The sequence below is a fragment of the Tachyglossus aculeatus genome, chromosome 8, assembly GCF_015852505.1.
Source record: "Tachyglossus aculeatus isolate mTacAcu1 chromosome 8, mTacAcu1.pri, whole genome shotgun sequence".
Classification (NCBI taxonomy): Eukaryota; Metazoa; Chordata; class Mammalia; order Monotremata; family Tachyglossidae; genus Tachyglossus; species Tachyglossus aculeatus.
Genome location: NC_052073.1, coordinates 28427391 through 28442570, shown reverse-complemented (window position 1 = coordinate 28442570; position 15180 = coordinate 28427391). Strand labels below are relative to the sequence as shown.

At 50.4% G+C, this 15180-nt stretch overlaps 1 protein-coding gene and 1 non-coding gene across 3 annotated transcripts in view; both read left to right on the top strand.

The window, feature by feature from the left end:
• Positions 1–4251: 4251 nt before the first annotated feature.
• TRNAS-GCU lies at positions 4252–4452 on the top strand. Its single transcript has 2 exons — positions 4252–4288; positions 4414–4452. It is a non-coding gene; the product is annotated as a tRNA-Ser (tRNA).
• Positions 4453–6439: 1987 nt separating this feature from the next.
• The window catches only part of PPP1R16B (protein phosphatase 1 regulatory subunit 16B), a 150166-nt gene continuing 141425 nt past the window's right edge, over positions 6440–15180 (top strand). The window contains exons 1-2 of one of the 2 annotated variants that reach the window (XM_038750110.1): positions 6472–6505; positions 12362–12467. The gene's annotated coding sequence lies outside the window, so the exon portion shown is untranslated. Of the gene's footprint in view, positions 6506–12361; positions 12468–15180 lie in introns of both variants that reach the window. The other variant, XM_038750111.1, reaches the window with a different exon arrangement.

Sequence of the window (15180 nt, the reverse complement as noted above, 5' to 3'; positions counted from 1 at the left end):
GACTGGAAACTCTCCCGGCGATCCTGAGACGGGGGAAAAGCCAATCACTTTAGTGGACGTACCAACCCCTGTGAAAGTGTTAGCGCTTTGTACACTCTAATTTCAACTGGATGCATTCTGAGGGAAGGTGCTGAGCCCGAGAATGCGGGACACAAGTGTTGGCAGTGAAACCCCCAGGAGAGTGGAAAGCTTCCTCTCTGTCTAGACTGTGAGCCCGTTGTTGGGTAGGGACCGTCTCTATATGTTGCCGATTTGTACTTCCCAAGCGCTTAGTACAGTGCTTTGCACACAGTAAGTGCTCAATAAGTACGATTGATTGATTAAGACAGTGCTCTGCACTCAGTAAGCACTCAATAAATACGATTGAATGAATGAATTTAGCTGCCATTTTGGGTATCCGACAGAATAATACCAGCACGCCCATAATCCCTGGTCTGCAGGATGCCAAGATCAACTAATTTATAGTCTCTAAACACCTAGGTAATAATAATAATAATAATAATAATAATAATAATAATAATGGCATTTGTTAAGCGCTTACTATGTGCCAAGCACTGTTCTAAGCGCCGGGGGGATATAAACTAATCAGGTTGTCCCACATGGAGCTCACAGTCTTAATCCCTATTTTCCAGATGAGGGAACTGAGGCACAGAGAAGTTAAGTGACTTGCTCAAAGTCACACAGCTGACAGTTGGCAGGGCCGGGATTAGAACCCATGACCTCTGACTCCCGAGCCCGTGCTACTCACCCCATCATCCCCACAGCATTTATGTTTAAATCCTTATCCTCGGTTGCTTCTCCTACCTGTAATTTACTTTAACGTATGTCTCTTCCACTGGATTAGAAGCCCCCTGAGAGAAGGATGGTGTCTACCAACTCTTTTGAAGTCTTCCAGACACTGAGTACAGTGTTCTGCTTACAGTTAGAGCACAAGTGTAATTTACTTAGTACCGACTGAGTGCCAACACTGTGGTAAGTGCCAGGGAAAATGCAATCTACCACCCAGTATGCTTTCAGTTTGCAACTCCTTAATCAGAAAATTTATAGGATGGATTTCCGGGCAGCTCGGTGGAACTTTGCCTAAGTTACTTAATGGCCTTTAGGTCTCCTTTTAATCAATCGCTCAGTTGTATTGATTGCTCTGGGTGCTGAGCACTGGACTAAACACTTGGGAGAGTACAGCATAGCCATATAACAGTTGGTGGACACACTCCCTGCCCACAGCGAGCTTACAGTCTAGAGAGAGAGACACGTATATATACGTAAGTAAACGAGGGATATTTCCCCACCTTCCAAACCTGGATCACAATAAGCAGGCCGGGTTAGGGTTTGTGCAGATAACACTTCTAAGAAGTCTGGAAGAGAGAGGTTGAGTCTCAACAAAATGGAGAAGAAACCAAATGGATTGATTTGCGGCAGGTCAGGAGAGAAATGGGGGATTCGGTAGACCTGACTTATTCCCCTTGAACTTCTACACCGCGCTTGTCATTGTGTTGATCCGTTGAAAGGTTAAGACCGTAATGGGACTCTGAGTAGTTCAAAGTCAATCAAGGAAATGGAAAGCGAGCGCGGGGAACTGATGAGTAACGGCATAAGTCAGAGGCACAGTTGTTGTTCGAAACAATGGCCTGAAGCATCGTTTTATAATTTAATAAAGAAAGAAAGAGCCGAGAGTTTTTAAGCGAGTATGATTGTCAGGCACGGGGTGATCTCTTGATGAGAGGTACAAAGAGCGGCATAAAGTGTTATTATTTAAGGAGCTAGCTTGGTTCTCTGTTCAGAGCAAGCCTGAACTGGGCAATGTATCTCCCCCTCCCAGCCTCCAGATCTTTATTGTGGATAAATGGAAATATTCCTTAGAGTACAATAGCCGGCCCCGTGGGTTATTCTAAACATCGCTATAAGCCTTCACCACCTGTTCCACTCTAATTACAGATACTGAAATCGCATAATAAACCATTGGTTTATTGATGAAGTGAGGCATAAATGCATGCTTTTCCGTTCTACGGTAAGTGCTAGTTATAGGGACTTTTAACAGCCCTACGTCATAAATAAAGGGAGGAAACACGTACACACTCCTCCTCACTGCCCCACCCTCCAAATAGGGTGAATTATTTTCTTGGCCAACAGGAAATTGCTATCAACATTTCACACTATTGACTTACGGAGAAAAATGTAGTCACCTGAGACCCAAACGCTCTTCTCGAAGATTTGTATATCAAGAATCGGATAAAAGCAGCAGTATTCTGAGCTCTCCCGGATATAAAATAAATAGAAGGTCAGATCAACAGCTCTGCAGTTGGTTTCCTCTAAGCAGAGTATCCGACACATTCACTGATTCACAGAACCAACCTAAGCTCAAGGCTCATTAGGGTGGTGGTTTACAAATGACAGGAAATCAGCATTTTTTTCCCCTGAAACTAACATTGTTTCAGGAGCTCCGCACACACTGTATTTTAATTTCCAGAAGCTTTCTGCGTTAAATTTGTCTTCCTTCAGTTCGCCTGTTTTCTCCCAACACCCATCCCACCATTTCGTTGTCAGCAGCAATCAGAGAAGAAAACATTCTTCTCAACGGAAAGGCAGGCACATTACTAGGGCAGAGAGGATGGAGAGACAGTTGAGGGGAAGATTGTTCAGTGAAAGACGTGGCTTTATTCTGAGGATTCCTTGCCCCTGGCATTAAAAACCCACAGGGAACTGATGTATTTCCAATTTCCCGACCCTTGCAGGTAAGAAGACTGCACACAATGCCTTTCCTCCTCACTTCCAAGAGATGATAGGATGGAAGCTTTTTCCAAACAAACTTGGCAGTTTCATCCTCGTCCAGCACTCCAGCTCACTCCTCCCTCACTCTAACTCAGTTCACACACTTCCCTCCTCTAACACTAACCTACTTACTACGTCTTGCCCTCATACCTTGTATCCCCCGGCGCTTAGAACAGTGCTTGGCACATAGTAAGCGCTTAACAAATGCCATAATTATTATTATTATTATCTCTCTCATCATCTCCAACCCCTTTCTCACGCCCACCATCCTCTCTGGAACTCCTCCAGGCTTCATATCTGATGGACCATCGCTCCTTCTACCTTCAAACCCTTCCTCAAAATTCACCTCCTCCAGAAAGCCTTCCCTGATGGCGGTGACGACGGTGGTATCTGTTAATTAAGCGCTTACCGTGTGACAGGCACTGCATTAAGCCTGGGGTGGATACAGGCAAATCGAGTCGGACACAGACCCCGTCCCATGTTGGGGCTCACCGTTTCAATCCCCGTGGAACAGCTGAGGTACAGAGAAGTGAAGTGACTCGCCCAAGGTCACACAGCAGACGTGGCAGAGACAGGATTAGAACTCATGACCTTCTGATTCCCAGGCCCCGGCTCTAGCCACTATACCGTGTTGCTTCCCTGACTTATTCTTACCCAATTTTCTTTCCCTACTATGTCACCTGTGCACTTGACTAATAATAGAAATAACAATAATAATGGTATTTGTTAAGCGCTTAGAATGTGCCAAGCGCTGTTCTGATGCTGAGGTAGATCCAAGGTAATCGGGTTTTCTCACAAATACCAACATTATTATTATTATTATCTGTAAAAGGCGGATTACGACTTGTGAGCCCCGCGTGGGACGACGTGATCACCTTGTATCCCCACCAGCGCTTGGAAAAGGGAAGCAACAAAGTGTGAGGATAAACAGAAGCTGCTGTGGCTCAGTGGAAACAGCCTGGGCTTTGGAGTCAGAGGTCATGGGTTCAAATCCCAGCTCTGTCAGCTGTGTGAGTTTGGGCAAGTCACTTGACTTCTCTGTGCCTCAGTTCCCTCGTCTGTAAAATGGGGATTAAAATTGTGAGCCCCCCCGTGGGACAACCTGATCACCTTGCAACCTCCCCAGCGCTTAACAAATATCAACATTATTAATAGTATTTGTTAAGTGCTTACTATGTACTGAACACCTTACCAGGCACTGGGTTAGATACAAGATGATCAGTGCCTGCCCCTTACGGGGCTCACAGTCCAAGCAGGAGGGAGAACAAGTATTTAATCCCCATTTTGCACATAGTCAGCGCTTAACAAATGCCATCATCATTATTATTATCATCATTCCCCTCCCAAGTGCTCAGTACAGAGCTCTGCACACGGTAAGCCCTCAATAAATATCATTAATGATGATGATGATGATATTAAGCAGAATCTGACCTTGCATTGATCCCAAGGGCTTCCAAAGCGCGAGCCCGAATGGCAGACCGGGACGAGGTGGCCGAGTGGTTAAGGCGATGGACTGCTAATCCATTCATTCATTCATTCATTCAATCGTATTTATTGAGCGCTTACTGTGTGCAGAGCACTGTACTAAGCTCTTGGGAAGTCCAAGTTGGCAACATATAGAGACGGCCCCTACCCAACAGTGGGCTCACAGTCTACGCGTGGGTTCGAATCCCACCCTCGTCGTGGCTGTTTTCTTTTCTTTCTACTTAGGGTCAGTCACACAGTCCCACCACACGTGTCCCAAAGTCAGGTTTGTCTAATAGTAATTAAGACGGGGTTAGGAGAGAGTATTTCACAGACTAATGTTAGTTCTGTTGCTCGAAACCGTCTATAATGTCGCAGAGGAGAACTTGCATTTTCTTCTAGACCGTGAGCCCGCCGTTGGGTAGGGACCGTCTCTATATGTTGCCAGCTTGTCCTTCCCAAGCGCTTAGTACAGTGCTCCGCACACCATAAGTGCTCAATAAATACAATTGAATGAATGAATGCATTTTCTTCTAGACTGTGAGCCCGCCGTTGGGTAGGGACCGTCTCTATATGTTGGCAACTTGGACATACCAAGCGCTTAGTACAGTGCTCTGCACACAGTAAGCGCTCAGTAAATACGATTGAATGAATGAATGAATGCATTTTCTTCTAGACTGTGAGCCCGCCGTTGGGTAGGGACCGTCTCTCTATGTTGCCAACTTGTCCTTCCCAAGCGCTTAGTACAGTGCTCCGCACACCATAAGTGCTCAATAAATACGATTGAATGAATGAATGAATGCATTTTCTTCTAGACTGTGAGCCCGCCGTTGGGTAGGGACCGTCTCTATATGTTGCCAACTTGGACTTCCCAAGCGCTTAGTACAGTGCTCTGCACACAGTAAGCGCTCAATAAATACGATTGAATGAATGAATGCATTTTCTTCTAGACCGTGAGCCTGCCGTTGGGTAGGGACCGTCTCTAGATGTTGCCAACTTGTCCTTCCCAAGCGCTTAGTACAGTGCTCTGCACACAGTAAGCGCTCAGTAAATACGATTGAATGAATGAATGAATGCATTTTCTTCTAGACTGTGAGCCCGCCATTGGGTAGGGACCGTCTCTATACGTTGCCAACTTGGACATACCAAGCGCTTAGTACAGTGCTCTGCACATGGTAAGCACTCAATAAATACGATTGAATGAATGAATGAATGCATTTTCTTCTAGATTGTGAGCCTGCCGTTGGGTAGGGACCGTCTCTCTATGTGTTGCCAACTTGCCCTTCCCAAGCGCTTAGTACAGTGCTCCACACACAGTAAGCGCTCAATAAATACGATTGAATGAATGAATGAATGCATTTTCTTCTAGATTGTGAGCCCGTCGTTGGGTAGGGACCGTCTCTAGATGTTGCCAGCTTGTCCTTCCCAAGCGCTTAGTACAGTGCTCCACACACAGTAAGCGCTCAATAAATACGATTGAATGAATGAATGCATTTTCTTCTAGACCGTGAGCCCGCCGTTGGGTAGGGACCGTCTCTAGATGTTGCCAACTTGTCCTTCCCAAGCGCTTAGTACAGTGCTCCGCACACCGTAAGTGCTCAATAAATACGATTGAATGAATGAATGACCGGGGCCCCGCCCCCTCCCCGCGCGGGCCCCGCCCCCACCGACGAGGCCACGCCCACACCCATTCATCAACGACCGGGCCACGCCCACAACGACGGGGCCACGCCCCCGCCGACAGGTCACAACCAATCAACGGAGAGGCCACGCCCCCACCGGCGGGCCACGCCCAATCGCGGATCGGACCACGCCCACACCGACGAGGCCACGCCCCCACCGGCGGGCCACAAGCCAGGCACCGACGAGGCCACGCCCCCGCCGACGGGCCGCACCCAATCACCGACGGGGCCACGCCCCCTCCGGCGCGCGGGCCACGCCCCCACCGACGGGTCACGCCCAATCACCGAGGAGGCCCCGCCCCGGCCCCGCCCCAACGGCCGGGCCCCGTGTCCGGGCGGGGCGGAGCGTCCGCGGAGTGCGGGGGCCGGGAGTGCGGGAGCGGGGGGGTCCGGGAGCGAGGGTCCGGGGGCGAGGGTCCGGGGGCGGGGGGCGGGCGCTGCGGCTGCAGGCGGCGGCGACGGGAGCAGCGGCACCGGTCCCAGCGGCACCGGCCCCAGCAGCAGACACCGCAGCCGCCGCCGCCGCCGCCACCACCACCGCCGCGACAGCAGCAGCAGCTCCTCCTCCCGGCGCCGTTATCCGGGCGGCGGTGAGTGCGGGGCCCCTTCCCGTCCCTTCCCTTCCCATTCCCTTTCCTTCTCGTCCCTTCCCTTTCCGTCCCTTCCCTTCCCATCCTTCCCTTTCCCTTCCCTTCCCTTCCCTTTCTCTTTCCCTTCCCTCCCCCTTCCCTTCCCCTTCCCCTTCCCTTTCCGTTCCCTTTCCCTTCCCATCCTTCCCTTTCCCTTCCCCTTCCTTTTCCGTTCCCCTTCCCGTCCCGTCCCTTCCCTTCCCATCCTTCCCTTTCCCTTCTCTTCCCTTCCCATCCTTCCCTTCCCATCCCTCCCTTCCCCTTCCCCTTCCCCTTCCCATCCCTTTCCCGTCCCTTCCCATCCTTCCCTTTCCCTTCCCTTCCCCTCCCTTCCCATCCTTCCCTTTCCCTTCCCGTCCCTTTCCTTTCCTTTCTCTTTCCCTTCCCTTCCCTTCCCCTCCCGTCCCTTTCCTTTCCTTTCTCTTTCCCTTCCCTTTCCCTTCCCCTTCCCTTCCCATCCTTCCCTTTCCCTTCCCTTCCCGTCCCTTCCCCTCCCTTCCCATCCTTCCCTTTCCCTTCCCTTCCCCTCCGTTTCCTTTCCTTTCTCTTTCCCTTCCCTTTCCCTTCCCTTCCCATTCTTCCCTTTCCCTTCCCTTCCCATCCTTCCCTTTCCCTTCCCTTCCCCTCCGTTTCCTTTCCTTTCTCTTTCCCTTCCCTTTCCCTTCCCTTCCCATCCTTCCCTTTCCCTTCCCTCCCCATCCTTCCCGTCCCGTCCCTTCCCATTCCCTTCCCCTTCCCCTTCCTTTCCCTTCGCCTTCCCTTCCCTGCCCTTTCCATCCTTCCCTTTCCCTTTCCATCCTTCCCTTTCCCTTCCCTCCCCATCCTTCCCGTCCCGTCCCTTCCCATTCCCTTCCCTTCCGCCCCCCCCCCCCCCCCATGCGCCCCACGTTGTCCCCCTTGCTCAGGCGGAGGGGAGAAGTCGGGGTCCCGTCCGTCCCCTTCCCCTCCCCTCCCGAGGAGTGGCTCTCCCGGGGCTCTGGCCTGCAGGAATGATAATAATAATAATAATAATAATAATAATAATAATAATAATAATAATAATATTCCTTCATTCAGTCGCCTTCGTTGAGCGCTGATTGTGTGCCGAGCACCGGACTAAGCACGGGGAAAGTAAAATTCGGCCGCCGATAGAGCCAGCCCCTACCCAACAACGGGCTCGCAGTCCAGTCGTGGCGTTTCATTCATTCAGTCGGATTGATTGAGCGCTTACTGTGTGCAGAGCACTGGACTAAGCGCTTGGGAAGGACAAGCTGGCAACAGATAGGGACGGTCACTGGACTGGGGGCAGATACGAGCCAGTCGAGTTGGACCCAGTCCCTCTTCCACGTGGGGCTCCCAATCTTCCTCCCCGTTTTACAGATGAGGGGAACTGAGGCACGGAGAAGTGAAGTGACTTACCCAAGGTCACCCAGCGGACAAGGGACCTCCTGACTCCCGGGCCCTATTCACTACGCCACATTGCTTCTCGAAGCCGAGGCAGGACGAGGCCAGCGCCTCTCTCCCGGCCAAGCATCGCCTTGAGTAATTGTGGTACCTGTTAAGCGCTTACTATGTGCCAAGCACTGTACTAAGCGCTGGGGTGGATCTAAGCTGATCGTGTTGGGCACGGTCCCCGGCCCACCTGGGGCTCGCAGTCTTATTCCCCATTTTACAGATGAGGGAACTGAGACAAGGAGAAGTGAAGTGACTTGGCCAAGGTCACACAGCAGACAACCGCCAGGCCCGCCACACCCCTCTCCCAGGCCCTTGTAGCCCAGTGGGGGGGACCCTCCATTAAGCACTCAATAAAAACGATTGAATGAATGAATGAATGAATGAATGAATGAGAAAAAGCCCCCAACAAATAACTGCTCCAAAGGAGCCCACCCACCCTCAGCCATGCAGGACCCTCGCCCGCAGGAGTTGGGCAGAAGGGTGGCTTTCCCAGGGCAGGTTATTCTTTTGGATCGTTTTCTTTTTACCCTCCAGCGATATCAAAAGCGGCTCATACCCTAATAATAATAATGGTATCTGTTAAGCGCTTATGAAGCCAGGCACCGTTCCAAGCGCTGGGCTAGATACAAGGTAATCAGGTTGTCCCACATAGGGCTCGCAGTCTCAATCCCCATTTTGCAGATGAGGGAACTGAGGCACAGAGAAGTTAAGCGGCTTGCCTGGGGTCACACAGCATACTAGTGGCGGAGCCGGGATTAGAACCCACGTCCTCCGACTCCCAAGCCCAGGCTCTTGCCACTTAGCCACGCTGAATCGGTCAGGCCGAGCCTCTCATCCATCTTCCTCCCGATCCTCCGGTGGGGATCAGAGCCGGCTCTGCTCACCCACCCCTCTCCACCATCGTTTCACCTACTCCTTGGGGCCTCTGACAGCAGGACTCGCTAAGGAGAACTGTGCCTTGATCCCAAGCTTCCATTTAACTTCGGTCTTCCTCGGAGTGGGGAGGAATAGTGGTCATCCCTATTTTCCAGACAGAGCCACTGAGGCACAGAGAAGTGGAAGAGACAACTTCAAGGTCACACCGAGAGCCAAGGTCACGGATAACCAGGCTGCTCAGTCCCAGATCTCAGCTTTGGTGACTGTCTCTCTCCTGCAGGTCAAAGCCGTTGTTCTCTTGTGGGTTATTGTTACCATTAAATCATTCCTCTCGGTTTCTGAGAGCGCAAATCATCATCATCATCATCAATCGTATTTATTGAGCGCTTACTGTGTGCAGAGCACTGTACTAAGCGCTTGGGAAGTACAAGTTGGCAACATATAGAGACGGTCCCTACCCAACAGTGGGCTCACAGTCTAAAATTGCAGGGCTCTGAGAACTCCGATTATCCGTCACCCTTCACGTGCTCGTCGTGGTGTTTTTCAAACTTTGTTGCGATCGCCCGACGCAACCCAACTCTCCCTCGAATGTATCATGAAAGACTTTTAATATAACAGAGCTAATCATGAGGATACGCATTCCATTTTGCGGAGGATCCTCAATGTCCGATTCTTTGCCTTGACCCCGAGGGAAGGAGAGATGCAAAACATAAATAAGGGGTCAAAGTCTGCGAGGGAGACATGTGATTGATGAGAGAAAGATGCCCCTGTTCTTTCCCTCGATAAACACCGGGCAGCCCAGCTGCTGGGCTGAATAGAGTGACCAGGTGCTGTGACTGAATCTTCCTCTGCGGAAGAATCGACTTCTGTATGTCGGGGTGAGTGGGTGAGTTGGGTGTTGGGCACTCAACTTTCTCATGGGGTTCATAGGGAAGGATGGGAGAAATAGTTTGGCTTTCACTGACTGCTTAACTGGTAAGAAAAATCATTTGGAAAGTTGGTTTTTTTTTTTGGTGTTGGTGGGAGGGGGATTCCCCAGGACACGTGTATGTGGGTGTGTGCAAATGAGGGCTATTCACTGGGTATTTTCTGGTTTAGGTTCCTGAGTTATCCTCTCCCCACCCCTTCCAAGATAAGATAAATTCATCTACGCAGCAATAGGGTTCGTGGAGTGCCCACTTGGCGCGGTATACTGTACTAGACGCTTGGGAAGTACAGAATAATGACATGGCATATTCCTAGCCCTCAAGGAGCTTACGCTCTGAGCTGGGGGAGGAAGGCATAACGATATTTTCCACGCTGGTGGTTAAAATCAGGGTGTCCACATTGAGCTAGTGTCTCCCAGAGGCTGCTCTTTAGGTGGCTGGGCTGTGGCTGGGCTCGGCGAGGTTGGAAAGACCCTGAGAAGCAGCGTGACATAGAGGAGAGAGCACGAGCTGGCGAGTCAGTATAGCCCCGATTCTGCCACTTGCCTGCTGTGTGACCTTGGGCAAGTCACTTGACTTCTCTGTGCCTCTGTTTCGTCACTGGTAAAATGGGGATTCAGGACCTGTTCTCCCTCCTTCTTAAAAAATATTCGCCATGCTGGTGGTTCAAAATCAACGTATCCATGTTGAGCTCCCAGAGGCTGCTCTTTTAGGTGGCTGGGCCGTGGCTGAGTTCTGTGTAGGTTGGCAGGTAGCCTTTGTCATCCAAAATGAGCCGTAGGGGCTTTGGGAGCTGCTGTGGTGGGTCATAGTCTAAAAGCAGACAATAGGCACCTGAAGTCCCAGAATGCCATCTATGGGTTCTGCACTTTCCCCCTCTCGGCCCCCTCCGCCAAAGCCCCGATTCAGGTTTTGGTCCCTGGGGACTTGGGCTACACTAGCCCTTTTGGGAATCTCCCATCTCTAGCCTTAATTCTCCGACAATACATCCTCTACTCTGCTGCCAAATAATATTTCAGGCTCGCTCTGGCTATGCCCCCTCACTAAAGCCCCCCACCCACAACCCCACTCCCAAGGGTCCTTCAGATCTAATACCAACTCACTTCTCCCCTTACCTGGCCTGCCCTCCCCTCTCCTATTTCCATCCTCTTCCATTCCATCCATCCCCAGAACCTCAGTTCATGCCCGGCAACCCCTTCCCCGTTCACTGCCCAGCTTCTCTTCTTCTGCCTCTAAGCCTTGCTTGTGCTTGTTCCTTCTCCTCTTCACCCTCTTTATACGAGGCCCATCTCCTCCAGGAAGAGGGCTTTGTCCCAAATGCCTACTATCTCACTGAATCTATGGGGTTCTATCTGTAGGGGCATCAAGTGCTTAACAAATGCCATTATTATTATTAAATCCCTGCTTGTCCATCTTGCTCCTCGGCTAGGTCGGAATGACGCCTGAGAAGCGGCATGGGGCGGGCACGGGCTGGCGAGTCAGAATAGCCCCGATTCTGCCACTTGCCTGCTGAGTGACCTGGGGCAAGTCACTTGACTTCTCTGTGCTTCGGTTTCCTCACTGGTAAAGTGGGGATTCAGTACCTATTCTACCTCCTTCTTTAAACCGGGAGCCCCGTTTGGAAGAGAATCACGTCATGTCCAACGTGATTATCTTGTATCTACCCCAGCATTTAGTCCAGTATTTGGCTCACGCTAAACAAATAATAATGATAGCATTTATTAAGCACTTACTATGTGCAAAGCACTGTTCTAAAGCTCTGGGGAGGTTACACGGTGATCAGGTTGCCCCACGGGGGGCTCACAGTCTTCACCCCCATTTTACAGATGAGGTAACTGAGGCGCAGAGAAGTTAAGTGACTTGCCCAAAGTCACACAGCTGACAGGTTGGGGAGCAGGGTTTTGAACCCTTGACCTCTGACTCCAATGCCCGGGCTCTTTCCACTGAGCCACGTTGCTTGTGGTATTAAACAAATACCACATTTATGATCTTAAGCCTCTTGACCACCTCTTGTGAAGAAAGTTTTATTTGACTCTATTGGCAGAACAGCTTCCTGGACTGAGGAAGCACCCTTTTAACCCACATTTCTCAAAGACTCGGAAGGCACTTTCCCAATTTGATTTTTCAGGCCATTGTGCCTTTTTGAAACTGTCCAAAGTCATTCCTCACACTCTTTAATACCGCCCGCTCGGCATCTCCCGGGTATTTATCACACACCCACCTCTGTCATCATTTCTCCTCCGCGGGGTTCACTGAATTCCCTCAATGCCTCTGCGTTAATCATACCCTCGTATCCCTTTTTATCCTCCCAGATGCTCTCCGTTGGATTCCCCCTCCCGGAATTCTGAGTCCAACCTTGTGCTTGCAAATACTGGGATGTGTTTCTTAACCCTTGATAAGAAGGGGCGGGGGAAGGGGGGAGGATTTGAGATGCCTGGATGCCGTTCTAGGTTCAATTGCTTTGGTCACTGAACCACCAAACTGGCCCAGTGGGGAGGGGATGCTTACTCTGAAGACCGGGTGGTGGCAAATAATAAGCATTTGTTTTCCACCTCCACGCCTTCCAGCTGGCTTTTTCCAGGACTTAACTGATCGGATAAAGTCTGGACAGTTCCTATCCAACTCCCGCACGCCTCTCTGCGATTGTTTTTGCACATAGAGGTGAAGGACGAATCTTCCTGACATGAGTGAGTTCCTCGTCCCCGTGCGGCAAGGTGGTCGGGTTGCGGGTATCGTTTTCCGGTCGATTTGCCAGCCGTGGAGCCTTTAGGAAAACCTTCCTGGAAGGTCCGTCTCCATCGGCGAGCTTGCTCGTCTCCCCGTCTCTGCTCCCCGGGCCGGTTCAACTCCCTCTCACATGCAGCTGAATTGGCCTTTCAGACCAGCTGTGCTGGGGGAAATCCACGTGTAAGGTTTTGTAAATCAGGCAGTGTGCTTACTGTGTACAGAGCAATCAATCGTATTTATTGAGCGCTTACTGTGTGCAGAGCACTGTACCAAGTGCTTGGGAGAGTACTGAACAGAGTCATAGGCACAATCCCTGCCCTCAGAGAGTTTACAGTCTAATCGTTGTGGTCAGGGAATGTCTGTTTATCGTTGTTGTACTCTACCGAGTGCTTAGTACAGTACTCTGCACACAGTAAGCGCTCGATAAATAGGATTGAATGAATGCATTGTAGCCCGGAAAGGGGTAGTGGCATCCTTGTTTTTCCTCCCCGCTCACCCCAAAATATTCTTTTCGGAGGGTCGGGGGGAGAGCTCTTCTCAAGACTTCTAAGCTACACCAAGACTGTTTTTTAAAGTCGGCTTTTCAGTTGTGAGGGACCATCAGGACCTTTCATTCATTCACTCAATCGTATTTATTGAGCGCTTACTGTGTGCAGAGCACTGTACTAAGCGCTTGGGAAGTCCACGTTGGCAACATATAGAGACGGTCCCTACTCAACAGCGGGCTCACAGTCTAGAAGGGGGAGACAGACAACAAAACAAAACATATTAACAAAATAAAATAAATACAAGTAAAATAAATGGAGTAATAAATACGTACAAACATATATACATATATACAGGTGCTGTGGGGAGGGGAAGGAGGTAGACTGTGAGCCCGCTGTTGGGTAGGGACCGTCTCTATATGTTGTCAACTTGTACTTCCCAAGCGCTTAGGACAGTGCTCTGCACACAGTAAATGCTCAATAAATACGATTGAATGAATGAATAAGGCGGAGGGGATGGGGAGGGGGAGGAGGGGGAGAGGAAGGAAGGAGGACCTTTTCTAATGGCCTGGAAGAAAAATGAAGTTTTCTGCTTGTGAGAAGCTGATATCAGGGACTTTATCGCTACCCTTTCCGCTGTAGGATCTGTCCGTAAAGCAAACACTTTACGTATACCCATCAGTGATATGAACCGTGTCAAGTAGTTGCGTTCTTTTAGTTCGCAGGGCAGCACCAGGCACTAGCTCTTAATTAGCAAAATAAGCCCAGACTTGGGTAGTGATCTTCCAATCCTTGGGAAACAGCATGGCCTAGTTGAAAGAGTGCGGACTTGGGAGTCAGAAGACCTGGGTTCTAATCCCTGCACCACCACTTTACTGCTGTGTGACTTTGGACAAATCACTTAAATTCTCTGAGTGTCACTTTCCCCCATCTGTAAATGGAAAATTCAATATCTGTTATCGCTCCTACTTATTATTATTAGCAATAATAATAATTGTGGTATTAACTACTTACTGAGCGCCTGGGGCGATATAGGATAATCAGATCCCACATGAGACTCTCAGTCCAAGTAGGAGGAAGAACAAGTATTGAATCCCCATTTTGCAGATGAGGGAACTGAGGCGCAGGGAAGTTAAGTGAATTGACCGAGGTCACACAGCAGGCAAATGGCAGAGCCGGGATTAGAACTCACGTCTTCTGACTCCTAGGCCTGTGGTCTTTCCACAAGTGCCACGCTGCTTCTCCTATTAAGACTGTGAGCCCCTTATGGGACAGGGATCGTGTCCAACCTGATTATCTTCTATCTACCTCTGTGCCTGTTAAAGTGCTTGGCACGTAGAAAGTGCTTAGCAAATACCATAGTGATGGTTATTTCCTTTCTCATGCTTCCCTTGGGTCACAGCCCGTAGGACCCACTGTGGGGTGTGGGTCTGGTTTGGGCCTCTTGTTAGTTTGGGTGGTGACCCGAATACAGGAAACCTTCAAGGATCAAGATCCCAGCCGTAGATACGATATTTTTTTAATGGCATTTGTTAAATTCTTATTACACGCCAGGCACTTTCTAAGTGCTGGCTCTGCTCATATTTGCAACAAACTCATGTCCCTCGGCCGATGCATGCCCTAGAAAGGCAAAGGCTTATTATTACAATGATTAGAATAGCTGGAAATTCCTTTCCAAGGCTGAGCCTTTTAGCGACTTCTTCCGCTAACTATTTTCCAATGCCGTTTCGGGTGGGCCTCGGACCAGCTTGCCCCCTCCTCCCACCTCCGGCCCGAAACCCCCAGGGATTTGGCCAGTCAAAAGATCCTTCCCTGTAGGGCTGAGGTGCACCTCAGTTGCCCCGCTGCCCTCCTCGGGGCTTCTCGGGGTCAGTGGCAGGAGGCTCCTGGCAGGACTGATCCAAGCAAAGTGGCATGCAACTTTCCGTGACTTATTTTTTGGTTCCCTCCCAGACTCTGAGCCATTTGCCACTGGACATCGGGACATTTTGCAGAGTGAAGAGGCCTGGGGAAGGGATGGGGGTGTATGTGTGTTTTGTGGGGAGGATGGACGGAGGGGATGGTGGATGTTATGTTCTTCTCTTGCCTTTGGGCCCATACGCACGCCCTGACCAGCTGATTGCCTTATGGGTGCAGATTGAACAGCTGGGTCCTCTAGTTTGGGCGAGGTGGGGTGGCGGGGGGCTCT